The 20,402-nt window shown below is 34.1% G+C and overlaps 1 long non-coding RNA gene across 1 annotated transcript in view; it reads left to right on the top strand.

Moving 5' to 3' along the window:
* The window catches only part of LOC146997838 (uncharacterized), a 201,220-nt gene that overhangs the window by 86,457 nt on the left and 94,361 nt on the right, over window positions 1-20,402 (top strand). Inside the window, exon 2 of the long non-coding RNA XR_015040547.1 lies at window positions 2,462-2,515. This is a non-coding gene — a long non-coding RNA (uncharacterized LOC146997838). The remainder of the gene's footprint in view (window positions 1-2,461; window positions 2,516-20,402) is intronic.

The raw sequence follows: 20,402 nt of genomic DNA, 5'->3' as shown, positions 1-20,402 counted from the left end.
CTTTTTCAAAATTATTGGAATAGCATCTCACGAAAATATTGTTTTCCGAAACAATCATTTGGAAAGTACGTAAAATAAACCACAGGCGGAAGAGCCAACCCGAAGAATGAAATTCCTTTTTATTTATTTATTTATTATTTTCATTCCATTCTTATCGCCTCACCCTCATCACAATCCTCTCCACCACTCCAAAAGATCATTTCTGCGACGGTAATTATTCAGTTTAACGATTGGCCGGTAAATGTGGTGCTCCCCAAAATGTGTCGCCTTAATTAACTTGGACGCGTCTTCGATAGCGGGTTCAAGAGAAGAGTGGTAAAAGAAAAGGAAGAGGAATAAAAATAAAAAAATAAAAAGAAAGGAAAGAAAGAAAATAAAAATAATAAGTATTACGTGATTAGTGGCGTCGGGATTTTTACTTCTCCCTTTTATCTCGCTGCCGGCAAAGACTCTTAGAAACAGTTTTCGGAGGTCCTGGAATAGGGGCACGTAACTTAAGTAAGTCGGTAAATGGAATCGTATTCGTCTTTTGTTCGCGGCTGCGACATTTTGCGACGTTTCATTTCGATGAAAAGTTGTTGCATTTTGGCGGTATAAGCTGCAAGAAGCTTCGCGTTAAAGTTGTGAGATTTACCACCGAAGTCCATGCGTTAAAGAATTCCTTCTGTACCAGTTAACGAGAAGAGAAAAACACAGAATTCACGTAATATTGTATTTTCAGAAATTTAAGCTATTTGTATTTTTAATAAAATAGTGAAGAGTAATTCTTGTATTTTTTAATGTTCAATAGTCATTTTTTGTTCCATTTAGAGAGAGAAATTTTTAATGCTTATTAACATGTTCAGCTAAAATTTACTTACCACAACATGAAAGATATCAACTAAAAATATTATTAAGTTGCATATTTGTGAAAAAGTGTTGAGTTAGGGTAATTTTAGCTGAGTTTTAGCTATATAAGCTTTTTTTATTTTATACTTCCGGTTAATTTTTTTTTAATTTGTAATATTTGTTGTTCAAATTTTACAAACAGAAAAACAAACTCGCTTCAAGTTTTAATATTTGAATTATTGTTTTCATTAAAATATTATATACACATATATCTATATATAGAGATATGTGTGATATTTTAATGCTGTCATAGTGGCTGAAGGTGAAGGCATGATGACGGAGCTAAAAACCTGAGCACGAAGTATCACAATCTTTATTTTCAAGCATATTAAATCATTTCGTAGTAAAAAATATACTTTTTGGACATAGTTGAATACAATAATTTTTATGTACACAGGTATTAAGCACCGCGGAGATGTTTGCATAGCAAAAGTTGTAGAGACATTGGGTTTTTTTGGAAGCAAGAGAGATTGAAAAATATGCAACGCCTTCACCGGGAATCGAACCGCGGACCTCTCAAAACGCGCTGAGCGTGCAGACCACTACACCACGAAGGCTCGTTAAGAAGGCGGGAGAAATACCTTATAAATTTAGGAAAAGGAATGACGTAATTACTTACGAATTAGTATGTATACTACGTAAGTGCAGATGTACAGCTAAGCTGCGATTGGTTAATTTTAGGTCTTAGTTTCCCTTTTCAAACAGCGTTATGTAACATGGAAAGATCTCAAATTTGGGAGGACAGATGAACTTAGAGGAAGAACATAAAATTTAGAACAATCAATTTTAAGGTCGCCAAACATTTATTAACGCAGCCATCGTATTTTATTCTATCTTACATAGAGAGAGAGAGAGAGAGAGATTATCTCATAACCCATTAGAAAGTGCTTAGTTTTGAAAATCATCATAAAAGCATTCATTTTTTAACTGAAGAAATCACATATAAGCTATGAACTGCTATTTACTCTTATAGTAATGTGTAAAACATGAAACAATTATGCGGACCTTAATTTTGTCTACCTATCAAACTGGAATGTTTACATTCCTGTAATATTTTTAACAAAGAATATAATTCATATTGCATAGAATAGAATTAGTAAAATATGTGATTTGTTTTCAAGAGTGTATCTCACTATTCTATACTTGTATAAGAAATTATACTAAAAATATGTAACGTTATTTACTTTTATCAAAAGCATAATTAGACATGCATATTGAAGTTTATATCTCACGAAGTTATTCTGTAGAGATTAAAAGGAATTTCCATAGCTGTAAGCATCAAAATCAGGTATATCATAGCCAGAAATTGATCTACGATTATTTCAATACTTAGCTAGATGTACCACTAAGAATATTAGTAGTGCCTTTTGCGCCGAGAAAAAAGCCAAAATTTAAAATTGTCATGACATAAGAATCACGACCTTCTTCTGCTTTGAATTTATTTAAGGATTAAGCACTGCAGCTTAACTGACATTTCCCCCCCTCAATGTTTACTAATTATGCAATATTACTTATGTATTTTTCTTTGTAATCGTAGTAATTCGTGTTGTATAATTTTTTTCTTTTTCTTTAGGAACAGTTGAAGAATTATATTATATTCCCAGAAGACTGACGTTCCAACCATTAGGTTCGTTTTGCTTTTTTTCACCTTATTCTCGTTACATTTAAATAAGCTTCCTGCTTTCTGTACATTCCCTTAAAAAATGTTCAAATTATATTATTTTATAACATTAAGCATCACCCTGACAATCAGTTGTACCTCCATTCTTTTCCGCTACAGCAGAGTCATGTGCTATATTAATTGTCGGTAATTGGATTAGTCTTTTTGACGGGAAACAAAAACGAATGACTGTTTATCCCCAAAAATAACCTCCGCAGCAAACCTCTGAATCCTCACGAGCGACCATTCCCTTGAGAATTCACGTCATTCCACTCGAACCGTTAAGATGAATTCTGAACACGCACCCCCTGCGTCGAGCAGGTCGTGCACTCGATAAGCAAGAAGAATGAGAGAAGAAAAAAAAAAGAAAAAAAAAAAAAAGCAAGAAAAATTTTTCTGCGCAGTCAAAATATATCGTCCGCGTCCTAAAGTAAGAGTAAGAAAGAAGCCAAAATAGGAAACCCATATCTGCCATTAAGGGAGCCCGAAACTGAAGCACCTCCGCCTACTTTCCGTATTCCCTTTTCCATTCTAATTTGTCCACCGAAGCGGCGTGCTCATAAACTTAATCAGTTACCAGGGAAACCTAAGGGCGTACGCTTTTTGCGTCTGAACAAACACTGTGGCCAGCCTTTATCATTATTATAGCAGCCCCTTGAGCATATATGTATATGTAAAGCCTGTTAATGGTCTTGCCATGCATATTACCGCTGCTTGTTGAGTTGCCGGGCTCTTTAAAGCACCAATCTATATCGGTAATTATGACCCTGCTGGACTCCGGGTCTGCAATTAACAGTCAGCAATAGTTCAAGCTCTCTTATTCTTCAGATATTTTGCTTCTTTTTTCTTCCACCTCATTGGTGGGGAAGATGAAGGATGAATAGAAGAAGCCAGCTCAAATTGGCGTGAATGGTTTTCAAAATAAGTTTTCGTGTCGGTTTAATTGTAGCTTAATTGATCGGTGTGTCGAGCTAAAAGCTCTGGATAGGATCAGGAAGAAGGCGAGTTAATGGAGGAAAATTCGCACGAAGTCTGGAAAATATCGGCTGAGCTTTCACTTGTAATTTCGAGTAATGGTATCATTAACATTTCGCTTTGTTCATCGAATTTATATCAGAATTTTATTTCTTTTGGCTGTAAAATTACACGGAAGGAGTGGGAAAAAGGGAACGTTCTTGATGAATATGCCATTTTGCTAGTTTATTAGCGCGTCCTTTTAACACTAACTATATATTATTATAGTAACCGCCTAGCCGGTATAGCGGTTAGTGACCGCAGTAGCGATGGGCCCGGGCTCAAATCGCAGAGAACGCATGGTTATAACTGTTCGTCCCTTCACAGGAGGCAACGGTGGCTACCTATTAGGTGCTGTCGCCCAGACGATATAGTGGCTAGAGGAGCCTACTACGGTACTGAAGAGCCCGGGTTCGAATCCCGAAGAAGACATGGATATTTGTAAGTGTATAGTGGCGGTGTGGCATGGCGGCACTCCAAATATGCAGCGAGCAGAAAGTCCTCTCGTGTGGACTGGTGGAAGGGGAGAGGGCTGGGTTACCTTCGGATCTCTCTCCCGGGGTGCTCTCCTTCAAAATTGGGGGTGGAAAATAGAAGTCCAGCTTCTCTTCGGAGTAGGCTCTGGCAACCATTGTTCCATGTAATATGGCCAAGACAACAACAACCTAATAGGTGCTTCTATGATGAAATGACCACCATTTCTGCCCCTTGTAGTGGTGGAAGGCTAATGGCTATTAAATAAAGCGCTCGGCCATTTAAAAAAAATATATTATTATACCAGCACCAAAAAGAGGATACTCTTTCCCCGTACAACAACTTCCAAGCTTACATGTAGACTTTATGAGGTTCTTAGCCGTCTATTCGGCTGCGTTCACGGAGCAGGGTGGAGCAGAGAGTAGATGGTTGCTGCCAGGAATTTAACACACTGTGAGGCTAAGGCCAGGTCAGTGGTCTTCCTTGGTGGCGCTCACTCATTCACTCACTAGCACCAAATAAGAAATCTCACGCAGCAAGCCATATTGTTGTTGAAATAAAATCAACCCATAAAGTTAAAATCACAATATAAATGCGAGAAAAATTTGAATCCATAAAATTAAAATCACTTCAGTCAGGCTTATTGATTTCAGTGGTAGAAGAAAATATACAGATCGGAATATTTATCGCAATACTTATGCACGCATATTTTCATTTAATTGCTGTTTATTTTTCTTCTTTTTTTTCCTTCTGGTACATTTTCATCAATGAAACCTTCTCAAGAAATAAAAAAAATATATATATATAAAGGAAACTTATATAAGTGGTAAAATAAATAAACGACCGAAGTACTCTTTAAGGGGACTCATACACCTTAAACCCCTCATGATCTTCGAATATGTGACTGTTGCAAGAACTGGTATATTTTATTTATTTTAAAAGCAATTACTTCCAACTTTTTACAGCTGATTGCATAATATAGCTGCTTTGGAAAATAGTAAACAGAAAGATTGTGTTGCCACAAATATTTTTGTAATTTAATCCTCTTTGTGAAAAAATATTTTGCCATGTTTCCCCCTTGCGCGCATGATATTTTAAAAATGGCTAATCGCACATACTTGAAATTTGACGGAATTCTTTATTTGGGCACTATTTTCTAACTGAACCAACAGTCTGATGAATATTTTAATACTGAAAAATTTTATGGACGAAAACATTAAAAATTTTGTTAATAAAATACATTTTATAAACTTAACTCAAAATAAAATAAAAATTTAACATGAAATTTTTAGAATTATAGGTTCACAGTAGTTTCCAAATGTTATAAAAGCTATATATTAAATATGGAATTAAATTATGAAACAGAATGTTTTAAAATGTGCGCGCAAGTTGGAAACATGACGAAAAATGTTGTCACAAAGCGGATTAAATTATAAAAGTATTTGTGGCAACTTTCTGATGGCTATTTCAGAAAGCAGCTATATTATGTAGTCAGCTGTAAAATGTTGGTAGTAATTGCTTTTAAAATAAATAAGTTATCCCAATTCTTGTAACGGTCATCTATTCAAACATCTTATGGGTTTTAAGGTGTATGAGTCCCCTTAAATGGAAATACACATATAAAATTATTTTGCTTCCTTATTATGTATACACACATTATATTGTGGAACTTTTTTTTTCTGTGTGCATGGAAGTCAGTTTCATACATAAGTTATGATATCTTAGATATACCAAGTGTAATAAGTGTAATAAGCTCTGGTTTTGTATCTATTTCCACTACTAACAGCATATATGCTTATGATATTATCAGCTTTGCTGCGAACATTCCTTTTTATTTTCACTAACCGTTCACTGCTCTCTGTCTGCTTCTTCTTTTTTGCTACAAAGTTATCAAAAATGTAAGCCTTTTGGAACAGTCACATTTAATGTGCCGACTTGTGTGTAGCTGAAAATAAAACTGAAGATTTAATCTGCCTTCGCCTCCAATTTCCTAGTCATTATAGATCAACTCTTCTACGCCATCCAAATTCCTGCTCCTGAATATATTACATATATATTTATATTTGTTTCTTGATTATTTGTTGTAAGGTTTTCAGGTATTTTATAAAAAGAACTTCAAGTTTGCATTTGATTTCTTTTAGTTTATCCACTGTTATTTAACTGAAATTCTTATCTTTTATATCCTCCTCAACGTACTCAGCTCCGCCTGGGATGCCCACTGGCCTGCCTTTGTCGTAAAAGTCTTACGGTGTTAACATTCATCCTGGTAGAAGGGTCTTCCATATATAAATATTACCTGGGCGTACAATGTCTCTGTTATAAGCATAGATATTACAAACATTACAGACATATTACGAACATTGTCTTGTATAAGTTACATGAGACTTATAATACTTATATAATATACATAATATTTATATATGATATACATAATGCTTAGATATAATCATAACAAGAAGGGTCTTCCATATATAAATTACAAACATTGTCCTGTATAAGTTACATGAGACTTCTAATACTTGGATATAATATACATGATAGTTAGATAGAGTAATACTTGGATATAATATACATAATGCTTAGATAGAATAATACTTGGATATACTATACATAATACTTAGATAGAATAATACTTAGATATACTATACATAATACTTAAATAGAATAATACTTAGATATACATTATATTTAAATATAATCTATACTTAAATATAATCATGACAAGAAGATTCTTCCATATATAAATTACAAACATTGTCCTGTATAAGTTACATGAGACTTCTAATACTTGGATATAATATACATAATACTTAGATAGAATAATACTTGGATATAATATACATAATAAGAATACTTAGGTAGAATAATACTTGGATATACTATACATAATACTTAAATAGAATAATACTTAGATATACTATACATAATACTTAGAAAGAATAATACTTAGATGTACATTATACTTAAATAAAATTTATACTTAAATATAATCATGACAAGAAGGTTCTTCCATGTATAAATTACAAACACTGTCCTGTATAAGTTACATGAGACTTACATGAGTTATCTAAGTATTAATTTACTTAGATATAATATATATAATACGTAGATAGAATAATACTTAGATATAATAATATCTAGATATACATAATACTTAGATATAATCATGACAAGAAGGGTCTTCCTTATATAAATATAGATACTATATGGGCATACAAGATCTGTGTATAAGCATAGATATTACAAACATTCTCTTGTATAAGTTACATGATACTTATGATACTTAGATATAATATATATAATACTTAGATGTGTTTGGATTTTTTTAATTTTTTATGTTATCCGCATAATTATACATAATACTTATATATGATATACATAATAATTAGATATAATCATGACAAGAAGGGTCTTCCATATATAAATTACAAGCATTGTCCTGTATAAGTTACATGAGACTTCTAATACTTGAATATAATAATATAATATACATAATGCTTAGATAGAATAATTAATACTTGGATATACTATACATAATACTTAAATAGAATAATACTTAGATATACTATACATAATACTTAAATAGAATAATACTCAGATATACATTATACTTAAATGTAATCTATTCTTAAATATAATCATGACAAGAAGGTTCTTCCATATATAAATTACAAACACTATCCTGTATAAGTTACATGAGACTTGCATGAGTTACATGAGTTATCTAAGTATTAATTTACTTATATATATAATACGTAGATAGAATAATACTTAGATATAATAATATCTAGATATACATAATACTTAGATATAATAATATTTAGATATACATAATACTTAGATATGATCATGACAAGAAGGGTCTTCCTTATATAAATATAGATACTATATGGGCATACAAGATCTGTGTACAGTAAGATCCCGCTTAACGCGGGGGATACGTTCCATCGAAGTAGAGCGTAATGCGAAACAGCGCTAAGCGAGGCTATCTTAACATGTAAATAATGGGGTTAAGGAAAGACGGATAAAAACTGGTTAGGCATTAAATTTAATATTTTTTTTTTAATAAAAATAAAATCAAACATTTATTTCTTACAAAAATAAAAACAATATAAACGCATATACTTTTAAAAACAAATAAAATCCTCAGTCAGATCATTCAGTCTATTCTGGGTTTCCAATTTTCTGCCTTTTTGTTAAGAAGGCATTATGATAGACTGGCTTAATGGCATATTGCGTTCAATTTCGTCGTCAATCCATATAGACAGTCGTTTTTCCATTTCCTCTATAATGTTATTTCTAGAACGGGTAATTCTGGTTGCAGAGCTTGACGTAGTTGCAGTTGCCGATGACAGTATTTTTTCTTTATTCTTAAGAATTGTCCTTATTGTTGAAGTTGCCAAAATCAATGCAGCACTAATTTGAGATTGACGTTCACCAGAATCTAATCTTCTAATCACTTGCATTTGAGTTTCCAGTGAAATGCTTTTTCTGGTTGCTTTCTTTTCTTGTTTTTTATTATCATCCATGATAAAAACTAAAGATCATAATATTTGTCACTGTATTAATCGTTATAGTATTATACAAATTTAAACTTACAATAATGTCAACAAATGTTTCAAATGATAAAAATGCGTCCACCAAGCAAGAAACACAACTACACTGTTTCGGATATGTTATTTGGAAACCTAGCGCTGCACACAATTTCGGAGAATCCCCGGGTTGAAATAAAAGAGCGCTAAACCGAAACAGCGCTAAACGAAACAGCGTTAAGCGGGGTCTTACTGTATAAGCATAGATATTACAAACATTCTCTTGTATAAGTTACATGATACTTATGATACTTAGATATAATATATATGATACTTAGATATGTTTGGAGTTTTTTAATTTTTTATATTATCTGCATATTTGTGTTTAAATAAATAATTCATTCTTATTTAAAAAAAATGTAAATCGTATTTTGAGGGGAAAAATACTTCTCTTAAAAAATAAATGAAATATGCTTTCTATCTTATCCATTTTTTGGTTTACGTGAGTGTTTAAACACACACGTAAATGATAAAGTTTGATGATTATCTTAAGGTCATACAAATGTATTTTATAAAAGCAATACTGTGCTATAAATTAAACAGAAGCTTCATGAATTACATGTAGTCTACTCCACCCAGATTCCAGTGTCAGGGAGCCGTAAATTTGGAACAGTGGTACCGGATCTATAATTCTTGTGAGAGATAAAGAAATGAAGGTAAAGCGAATGCGATCTTTGTTTAGTAGGGGATTTGTAAGGACATGGATCGGTAGTTTTATTCTGTTTCGGATGGAAATGGTGAAGAATGATATTGACTTTCTCTTTTAGGCTTCAACTGCTTTCGATAGAAAAAGAGGAAATAATCCTGGAGTTTTGAATTGATTTACTAGGAAAGTTATATGTGGTTTTTGTAGGAAATCCTTCAGTATCAATATTGTTATCATAAGTACTAAAATAGCTCACGTCGCCTTGAGGATGGTAAGGAACATGAAGGATGGAGGTAGGAAGTAAGTTTATTCTTAACTCCATGGTAAGGAAATGAACTTCAAATGAACAATAAATTAAATTGTTTACAAAGAATAATGGATTTGGATCAAGAAAAAAGTCTGAAAAATATCTAGAACTTGGCTACTAAATTAATTTTTGGTTTAATAGACATACATTTCATCATTTTGTATGATGAAGTTGCTATATAAAATCGATTTAAGGGAATAAAACGGCATAAAAAGTTTCTTAGAGCATCAAAGCCTGCAATTAAGTACCGTATATACGGGTGTATGAGACGCATCGGCCACTCCCTTCCTTGCTTATGCAGATTTTTGAAGGATAAAACTTTATTACTGATCATTATAATGAATTTATAATATCTTAAATATAAATTAATACAAATACAAAGTAATACTTTCTGCAAATACCCAATCTATTTGGGAAAGAACACCTTTTAATCTTCTTCGTCAAACTCCCAGAGCTAAATGAAGAGTCACTTGAAATCTCTTCTAAATCAGCATCTGAGTCCTCATACAACAAATTGTCTCTGTATGCCGTTTCCATGTTCTTTAGCATATGCAATCACACGTAGCTTGTATGCTATGATATAAAAATGCCAACGTTGTTTTTAAGGACACTCATACACCTTAAAACCCATAAGATCTTCGAATATGTGACTGTTGCAAGAATTGGGATTACTTATTTATTTTAAAAGCAATTACTACCAACTTTTTACAGCTGATTACATAACATAGCTGCTTTCTGAAATAGTAATGAGAAAGTTTGTGTTGCCACAAATGTTTTTATAATTTAATCCGCCTTGTGACAAAATTTTTCGTCGTATTTCCACCTTGCGCGCACAGTTTAAAACATTCTGTCGCATAATTTAATTCCATATTTTATACATAGCTTTTATAACATTTGGAAACTACTGTGAAACAAAAATTCTAAGAATTTCATGTTCAATTTTTATTTTATTTGGAGCTGAGTTAATGTATTTTATAAAAAGCATGCACGCGCATGCCGGTAACTTGTGCATGGTTTATGTTTACGTTTTCGAAAACTAATAAAATTAAACTCGATGTTCGTTGCGTATTTTTACAATATAAAGTTTTAATTACCTATCTATCTTTATACTCAAACAAAAAATTATAAATGTTCTCGATTTATAGAAGAATTTTAATTTATCAAAATAAGATGAAATTTTTTTCTTAGCAAGTTTTTTTTTATTATTATGAAAATATTATTGCGCCTTCCGTGGATATTTGTACCAGAGCCGCACTTAAGGAACCAAAGAGCCACATGCGGCTCTGGAGCCGCACTTTGCCGACCACTGACCTAGGTAGTAAGATGGCATCTACCTAGTATTTCTTTCAAGGTTCTATCTTCAAAAGATTTGTTGTGATGATTTAGCTTTTATTGGGTCAAATACAAGGTGATCGGGATTAAACTTGGCCAATTCAGAACACTCTGTAGCTGTAACTAAAATGCAAAGTAGGTGGACAATTCAAAGGAAGGGCTGAAATTTTCCGAAGCAAAAAAAAAAGTGTTTAAAAAATTTCTGTTGAAGCATGCTTTACAGCCAAAATGCTTGAAAAGACGTCCATTAAATAACTGTGGATTGTTTCAACATTTTCAATAATTATGGCATTTAAAACTGTTATTGTTACATTTTGAAACATTATAACAGTTAAAAGAATGATAATTGTTGCACTGCAAGTGAAGAAGAAAACAATTTGATTGGCATAAACAGATGAATTGAGTGTGACTTCTGGGTATTAAAAAAAAGGAGATCGAGTGAGTAACATTCTTTCAGTATCGATGGATGTTTGTTTATCAGAACATACGCTAATCATGAAACTGTTTTACGAAAATTAGTGACATGGGGAGATTCATCTTCATGAATTTCGATGTTGAAAGAAGTTGTGCGAGGGATCAGTGTCTTCACAAGGCATGAAAGATTTATCTAGATTCCAAATAATTGGGTTCATCATATGCGTTCAACGTGGCGGAGGAAGAAAGGTGTCAGTGAAGAAGTTTTTATAGACTTAGCAACGGCCCTTGTCGAGAAGTTACTAAGTAGTACACATGTAAATGTTTTGTAATTGGTGCTCTTCGCCCTTTTAATTTAGAACAGTTATAAGATATTTCTCCTGACTTCTTAGCATGCCTTCATGGTGTAATGGTCAGCACGCTTGACGCGAATTCGAGACGTCCGGGTTCAAGCCCCAGCAAGGGCATTGCTCATATTTTATCTCTCCTGCTTCCAAATTCTTAATGTTTTTACAGTGGAGCCCGAACTAAAAGGGTGGGGGATGATGACTCTCTCCACCAGGATTTGGCGATTGGGTTCCCTAATCCCCAGTCGTCCTTTAAAAGAAGGAGTATGTAAGGTATTTCTCCCACCTTCTTAGCATGCCTTCGTGGTGTAGTGGTCAGTACCCTTGACGCGAATTCGAGAGGTCCGTGGTTCGAATCCCGGCTAGGACATTCCTCAATTTTCATCTCTCCTGCTTCCAAATTCCTAATGTTTCTACACACTTAGTGCCTTTAGCATTACAAAGATTTAAAACAGTTGGTGTCTTACAAAACTTACAACAATTTAGAACAGTTGGTGCCTTTCGCACTTACATAAATTTAGACTAGTTGGTGCCTTTCACACTTATAAAAATTTACACCTTCAAATATACGACAGTTCTTGTGTAATTTGAAAACTATATGTATTTTTACAAAATATTTGTACTTAATATCTATTATTTACTAGTACGTTTATAAGAAGTTCTTTGCTATGTATAGTTTACGTTTTTTTGTTCAAGCACTCAGAAAATCAAAATGCCCAAAGAATGTATTTCTACTCCCACAAGAGTTGCCACCAAATAGAAAAACATTATTATTTACAACAACCGTGTCGTTGAATATCATCAGCAGAGAAGTTGCCAGCAAGTTTCTCATGCTTAAGCGCAGATTTATGGAATTTAACATTCAATTCCATCACATGTTTATTTGGCCCCAACAGTCTAAAAGAATTTTCTTCGCAAATGATACAGCTTTGCTCATACCAGAAAAACCATAGATTATTTAGAAAAGAAAGACAAATGAAACCCTCATTCTATTCAACTTATAATGTACTAGAACAAAACCAACAACAAACTAAGGAAAAAAATCTAAAACAATTACCTTTCCAAAACCATCACAAAATATATCCAGACTTCTTAAGATTATAATAGTATAAGGTATTTCTCCCGCCTTCTTAGCATGCCTTCGTAGTGTGGTGGTCTGCGCGCTGGACGCGTATTCCAGAGGTTCGTGGTTCGATTCCCGGCGAAAGCGTTGCTCATTTTTCCTCTTTCCTGCTTCCAAAATACCTAATGTCTCTACATTAGTGCCCAAACTAAAAAGGGTGGTGGATGATGAATCTCCACACCCAGGATTTGGCGATTGGGTCTCCTGAAAATCCCAGTCGCCCTTTAAAAGGGAAGTATATAAGGTATTTCTCCCGCCTTCTTAGCGTGTCTTCGTGGTATAATGATCTGCATGCTGGGCGCGTATTCCAGAGGTCCGTGGTTCGATTCCCGGCGAAGGTGTTGCTCGTTTTTCATCTCTCCTGCTCCGAAATAACCTAATAGCTCTATAGTCGTGCCCGAACTAAAAGGGTGGAGGATGATGATTCTCCACATCCAGGATTTGGCGTATGGGTTCCCAAAAACTCCAGTCGCCCTTTAGAAGAGGGAGTACATAAGGTATTTCTTCCGCCTTCTTAGCGGGTAGTAGTCTGTAGTGGTCTGTAGTGGTCTGCGCGCTGGGCGCGTATTCCAGAGTTCTGTGGTTCGATTCCCGGCGGAAGGTGTTCCTAATTTTTCATCTCTCCTGTTTTCAAGAATCCTAATGTCTTTACAATAGAATATAGAAAAATCAAAATTGTAAACATATTCCTTGGATTAACAATCGATAAAAAGCTCAGTTGTTTTGAAAATATGAAATTCGTTAGATCAAAAACTTCAAATTGCCAAGAATCTACTAATAATTCAGCGCCTCAGTTGTAACCTTAATCCATATATATCCAAAAAAGCTTGTTTAACTCAGTATTATAAAAAAAAATAGTATCGAATTGTAAGTTTTACAAAACTTGCAGCGTGCAACATCTTATGTTTTATTTATCAGTGTAATTTACAGATAAAATGTTACTGAATTTTGAATATTTCACCTTTCTTCAAATTCTTATTCTCAAATAATGTAATTTAAAACGGCAGATGTGTAAATAATCTTTTCAAAACCAATATTGGAGTTTCCATTTTCGTGTTAGTTTTAATTTTACACTGTGCATATAAATCCTATTTAAGATTGAGAATCAAATATGCATGATGATGTAGAAACGTTTTTATTATGACATAGAACCTTCATTTTGCTTTAGATATGCTTTCTTTCTTCTGTATATGATTTATTTAAATTGGCTTACCTGCTAAAAAACGGGTTCTGTTTTTGTCTCTCACTTTTCTGACTTAACGAAAAAAAAAAAAAAAAAACACTAAAAATGTGGTTAAAAATTGCATTGAAAAAAAAAATGTATATATATGTTTTTTTTTACATTTCTTTCTTACTTTTACTGACATAATGCTAGAATGCATTTGGCAAGGGGACCTTTTATGATTTAGTTTTATTTGCTTTCATATGTTTATTTATCTAAACTGCGTTTCTCTACTAAATTGTTAAAATCTTTACGTCTTCCGTATGTTTGTGAAAAAGAATACTAATAATTTGGAAAGCATATTTTTTGAAAAGGTTTTGGAATAATACTTATTTTCCTATAAAATAATTTCATTTAATTGCTCTATTAATGTATTATGCTTATAAAATTATTTAAAGTAAATTCTATTTCCTCTCTTTCATTAGCAATGCAATATTATGAATTAAAGGAAAATTAATAAAGCAGGAGAAAATAATTTGCAAGGAATATTTTTTCTTGGGGGGGATTATTGAAAATACTTTCAGCCGTTTAGGACATAAATAAAATCTTAAATTCTGCATATTTATGAGGAATGCTGTGGCATGTTATTTTTTATATTCTTGTACTCAGTTAAATTTATTGATGTAAATTAGTTCATTTGTTAGGAAATTGCATCTATTTCCGAATCCTTGTCAAAAAATGTCGAAATATCAAAATTGCCGCCTTGAAATATAGAAAGAGAACTGATTGGGTAGTGAAGCTGCACAGGCAATATGTTTCATTTTTAGACCAAAGGGGCAATTTGCCCAGAGGGGCTATTAATTTTTGGCATTTTGCGTTGATTCACTTTAAACGGCGAATCACATTTTAAATTGTTGCCACCAAATATTAGAGCCCTTTATTACATTTAAAGAAATTAAATAATGAAGAATCTGCATAAAGGTATTTATGTTTCTCGCATTGTGATAAAACAACGTTACTTAGAACCATCCAATTTTGAATGACGTACACCTCCACCCGAATATGGACTTCTGGAAGCCCAAATTTGGGATTTGGAATTTGTTTTATTATCTGCTTCATATTTTGTAAAGCATTTATGAGTTTTGGATTCAGAAACTCAACGATTTCAAAGTGAGCAATAGCAGCACCATACGGGAAAGAACACTTTTATCTCCAGCGCGCGAGACTGTGTATCGGAAATTTTGAAGATATGCTCTTTTAAATATTTTGTGATATTGCTGTGGAATTAAATTTTATGTTTCAAGTGCGAAGAGCATGATATTCAATAAATAAGGGTAACACAAAAAACGTTTAAAAAATGCCACTTTGGACCTAATATAAAATCTGAAAGCATTCAGATTTTTTTCTTTCTGTTTGTTAGCCCAAAGAGGCGTTAAGACCGAAAAAACTGTTAGTCTCAAAATGATATTTCGCGTCGGTTCTTTTTCTGCGTTAGTTTGCTTTTCAAACTGTTGCCACCAAGCATTATTGCCATGTGTTATATTTAAAGAATATTGAAGAATCTGCATGAACGCATGGATGTTCTCGCATTACGAAAAAATAACGGTACCTAGAAAAATCAAATTTTGAATAACGTAGTCCTCCAACCCACATTGGCAATTGGAAGTCCGAATTTTAAATTTCAAATTTGTTTTATTACTTATTTTACATTTTGTAAAACTTTGACAAATTTTTGATTAACAAACTCAGCAATTTCAAAGCGAGCAATGGCAATACGGGACGGGGGGGGGAATATCTCCAGCGCCCCAGACTGTGCATCGGAAATTCTAAAGATATGTAAAGTTTTTTTAATATTTTGTCATATTGCTGTTGAATTGAATTTTATGTGATTTATGTGCGAAGAACATGATATTTAAATAAAGTTAATTTAATAAATAAAGTTAAAACAGAAGACGTTAAAAAAACGTTCTATTAAGCGTAATGTAAAATCTAAAACCTTTGAGATTTCTTTTTTAAAATTTTTTTTTTTTTTACTTTAATTTTCCAAACCTATCTAAACTGAATTTCTATTGTAAACCATCTTTTTATAGATGCAGAAAATTGATTCCCTCCTTTTGAGTTTGAAACAATTTATACTGAGAACAAAACTTCCTGTGTGCGTTTCTCACTTAAGGTCACTCAAAGTAATCGGTACAAATTGCGATTACGCTGAAAAGTCTTTATCTGGAATTTAATTTATTGTCATTAATATTACAAAATGCTGCATAATTTTATCATTAGCTGAAGGTCAAATTTAAATTCTGAAAGCACTATTTCGCGCTTACTTTGACGGACGTTTCTTGAACCATGCCTGTAACATTTAACATTGCAGTTTCTGAAAGATTTAGCCTATAATATATTGCTAAGCGAGATGCTTCAGATTTATGAAATAAGTCACTTCTGTTTATGATTTTCATCTGTTGGTTAATATATTTACCTTTAGGTCATCGATCATTTAACTTTGAATCTTTCAGAGATTTCTAAGAATTTTACCAACCAAAATTTTTTTAAGCCAAACATTGTTTATTTAAATTTTAAAAATAAATATTAAATAAATAAAAAAATCTGAAAGGTTTCAGATTTTCACGTCCAAAGGGGCGTATTTTTAACATCCAAACTAATGTTGCGAAATTTTAGAATGAAATATTTCCCATTCTTGACACAGAAAAAGGGGCGCGAAATTTTCAGTTGTCCCCGGGCGCTGAAAACCCTAGCTACGGCTCGGGAGTTGGGTCCAAGGGTCTACTACCTTTCTTCGCCTGTCACCAATCCACGCGAGAGGACTTTCTAAGCCCCCATACACTTAGATTACCCCCCCCCCCATGCCGCAAAGACACTACACAACAACAACAATTTGGGCTTCCCTGCCTCATGAACTCAATCACATTACAGGTCCGTTCCCCCTTTGGGCACTTCGTGGAGGTTCAACCTCCACTATTACCCTTCCAAGGGAGCAGCGCACCACCTGGATAAGACACCAGGCAGCACCGGTCGTCAAGTTGCTCCTACCAGTCGCATGGGCGAGCCCGTCGCAGTGGGCCGTTACCCAGCATACCCATGGAGGTAGGAAGGAGTCGAAATACTATCAGAATCTTGTTAAGCGAGCTTCTGAATGTAAACAAAGAACACCCCGTCTGGTGACCCAAGCTTCAAAGCAATGCTTCACTTCTAGCGCGGAATGGCCCCTCCCCCCTTTCCTACCTCCATGAGCAAACCGAGGGGAACTAGCCCTCCGGCTACGGTTCCACACCGCTCAGGACATGCCAGTTCCCGAGGCCGGCCAATTAGTGACCTTTCCCAGGGGCTTCAAAACCACCAAGTTCATAAATTTTATCCCCCGTGGCCGAGACTGCCTAGGTACAGATAGTAGTACGCAGTAGCTTCGCAGAATTCTCTACGTCGACCCCCGGGGGGGAAGACACTACACACAAATATCCTTCTCTAGGATTGGAACCCGTGACCGTCGGTATGATAATCAGGATCATCAACCACTATGCCGTTTGGAGTGGCTAACTGTAAAATTTCTCTTCCCTAAGCATTTGTCTTATCCGTTAAATTATCAATTAATTTCTAACTTTAATAACTGGTAGTTCGGTCTGAGATTCGAATCCCGCGAATGCGCTGGATGCATGGGAGTTTTCGTGTTTTTCGCCATGTGTTAACTGTATACGAGCCAGTTTCTCTTAGAAAGTCCTTCACGAAGACATTCCTCCTCTCCTTAGTGTGCTTTGCTATAATTAAACCAAACCAAACGCAAACTAATTTTAATAATTTAATGGTACTAATAAAATGAAATATTGCACTTGTGCTGCAATATGTTTCCTCAACCCAAGTAAAGAGCGCTGAATAGGAGAGCCTCTTTATGAAAATCGAAGATCACCTTACTCGGCATTCATCATCATTATTATTATTCAATTTAGTATACTTCAAAATTTTTTATCATAGTGTGACAGCTGATTTAATATGAAACCATATGGAATTACATTGATATTTATTACCGTGTTGTATTTTTAATGAAATGTTGTAGATATGCTGAAGATTTCTGTTTTAACGTTTCCAATAGTTTTCTTGCGAAACTAAATACTGAAGTACAAATTTTTTTCCTCGAAATGAAATCCTAAAAGTGAGGTTTTTTTTCGTTCCGAATTGTCCCAAAATGATAGTTTTGTAAAGAAGAGACCTGGGATCACTGAAACGCTTGATGTGATTTGAGCTCATAAACAGAACAGCTTTGGCGATATTATTGACTTTCGGAGAAACACCTTCAAAACTACGTTTCCTTATTTTTTTTTTATCCTAATTGCTCCAAAGAATTCGCGTCTGAACGAGCACAACGTCTGTTGGTTAGTGATAGCAATTTGATGTATTGCCTCTCCAATTTTTGTTTATTTGTTTCTTTTACATTGTTCTGTACCGCTTTGTTTTTTACGCTCTCCTGATGTTGAGAGTGTCTTTGTCATAGATATCGCCTTCCGATTCATTAGCTCCGTTTCTTTATTTGCTTTCTCTTGTTCTTATCACGACATTTATCCCTTTTTTTTTTGTTTCAGTTCAATTTTTTCCCCGATTGGTGACAGTTTGATGAATGGTGTAAATTGTAACTGTGTTCATATGGGCGTCTTTTACACAATATGGAGACAAGATCATATTGCATTGCATGTTTTCCACGTGAAAGATTCCGACAAAAGCCTTTTTTTAAAATTAATATTTCCTGAAAACTTCAATTTAATGCCTTTTAGTACTTATTAATATCAAACGTTAATTAGACGTGAAAGAAATAAATATAAATTTAAAATTAAAACAAAATTCAAGCTTTCGTCAACAGGGGATTCATAAAAAAAACAGTTCGTGGGAAACTGGAACGAGTTGTTCAGTCTTCTTCAACGAACAATATTATTCTGCAAACTACTTTTTTATAGAATAATACGTTTTTTCTCCCCTGCTGGTGGCTATTATTCCTACATGTGGATGTAGCTGTTCTCTTAAAAATGTCCAAATAGGTTATTAGGTATTTTATTCCTCATAGTAGAGTAACTGGAGCCACGCTCGATGCGTATTCGGAAGGTTCGGAGTTCGAGTCTTGCAGAGGGCACTGCGGTCTTTAGTTTCCTGACTCCGAAAAATTCTAAAAGACTGTATAAGGGGCACCCGAACTAAAAGATCGAGGACGATATTTCATCACGACCAGCATATGGCGATTGGGTTTCATAATCCCTCAGTCGCCCTATAAAAAGAAGAGTATGTAAAGTATCCGTTGTTCCTGCATGTCTTCATGGTCTAAATGGAAAAAGAATGGAAGCGTATTCGGATGGCCTGGAGTTCGAATCCCGGCGAGAGGAGTGCATATTTTTCAAGTTGTACCATCGCTAAATCTTACGGCTTTACAAGGCTATTCGTTATGGCAGCGTCCTCGAAGGTTAGCCTCATGGAACAGAATTCGAAAGCTTTCAAATTTTATTTTACAGACAAAGGGGCATTTTTTTAACGTTTTGTGCGTTGCCTTTATTTATTAAATATCATGTTCTCGTGTTCTTTATTTATTAAATATCATGTAAATATCATGTTAAACCATAAAATTCGTTTCAACAGCAATATCACAAAATAATTTTAAACTGAGCATGTCTTTAGAATTTCCGATACACAGTCTCGCGCGCTGGAGATATTTTTTTTTTTTTTTTCCCGTATAGTGTTGCAGTTGATCGCTTTGAAATCGTTGAGTTTCTTAATGAAACAAAAACTCATAAAAGCTTTACAGAAACAAATTCGAGATTCCAGATTTGGGCTTCCAGATGCCCATATTCGAGTGGAGGTGCACATTATTCAAAATTTGATGGCTCTAGGTACCGTCGTGAATTTAAAGTGATTGATGACAACACTTAATTAACACAATTTATTTGTTAGTGTTACACAGGACAGTTCCAGAGACGCTTTACAGTCATCGAAAAACTACGAAAAAGACGCTGAAACAATCAGCAACAGGTTATCAGGCTATAACGGTGAATACAGCTTCATGGAAAGCACTAAAGTGCAGCTCCCGACGCGGTTGATCGCTTTCGGAACACTACTACTGAACTCAACGTACTTTCCTACTCCGCGTAAAGGCAGGGTATATATAGGTTTTGACCTGCCTTTGAGAACATTCTCGGGAAAACCAGTAAGAATTCGTTCTAGAATGTTCTCGCTCCGTCTATGCGCTATCCCCAATTGTTTTTCGACAAATGGGCGATTTCGCGCCAAATTTGGCAACTTTGCCTTTCCTTGACACTTTCTGGCTACACTAAATCCGTTTTACTGGGTATTTTGTACCAATACGTCTTACAATTCTTTTTTATTCTATCCTCCCACTTGCTGTATCTAACTTTGTATCTCCCATTTCCCCCTTTTACACTATCCAAGTATAGAGA

This window comes from Stegodyphus dumicola, chromosome 4 (assembly GCF_044657685.1).
Source record: "Stegodyphus dumicola isolate Sdum_Otavi_A_Nest chromosome 4, ASM4465768v1".
Lineage (NCBI taxonomy): Eukaryota > Metazoa > Arthropoda > Arachnida > Araneae > Eresidae > Stegodyphus > Stegodyphus dumicola.
The sequence above is the reverse complement of the archived record's forward strand: the minus strand, read 5'-3'. Positions and strand labels throughout refer to the sequence as shown.